Below are 684 nucleotides of genomic sequence, written 5' to 3' on the forward strand. Positions count from 1 at the left end.
ACTGGAGTGGGGTGCCATTGCCTTCTTCATGCTTGTGACCAACCAGCTGTAAATGAGAGATTCCCATGATTCCCCCTAGTTTGGATCTGATAATTTGCTAGAGTAGTTCACAGCACTTAGGAAAACATTTTGTTTACTAGATTATTCACTTTTTATAAAAGAATACAACCCAGAAACAAACAGATGAAATAGATGCATTGGGCAAAGTATGTGGGAAGTTGCACTGAGCTTCCCTGCCACCCTCCAGGCATCTGCACTTGTTTAGTTAGCTGTAAACTTTCTAAACCCCATAATTTAGGGATTTTTATGGAGGTTGCATCATGTAGGCATGACCAGTTAACTCATTTTCCAGATACTCCACCTTCTCCAGAGGATGGGGTAGGTAAGGCTGAAAGTTAAACCTTCTAATCATAGTTTGGTCTAATGACCAACCCTCATCCAGGAGCCCATCTCTTGCTTCTATGAGTCAAGAAATATTAAAGGATTTAGAAGCTCTGTATCAGAGACTCTTATTGCTCAATAAATTACAGTTCAGTTCAGTTCAGTTCAGTTCAGTCGCTCAGTAGTGTCCGACTCTTTGCGACCCCATGAATCGTAGCACGCCAGGCCTCCCTGTCCATCACCAACTCCCGGAGTTCACTCAGACTCGTGTCCATCAAGTCAGTGATGCCATCCAGCCATCTC

The sequence above is a fragment of the Bison bison genome, unplaced genomic scaffold, assembly GCF_000754665.1.
Source record: "Bison bison bison isolate TAMUID 2011002044 unplaced genomic scaffold, Bison_UMD1.0 scf7180017864077, whole genome shotgun sequence".
NCBI classification, from domain to species: domain Eukaryota; kingdom Metazoa; phylum Chordata; class Mammalia; order Artiodactyla; family Bovidae; genus Bison; species Bison bison.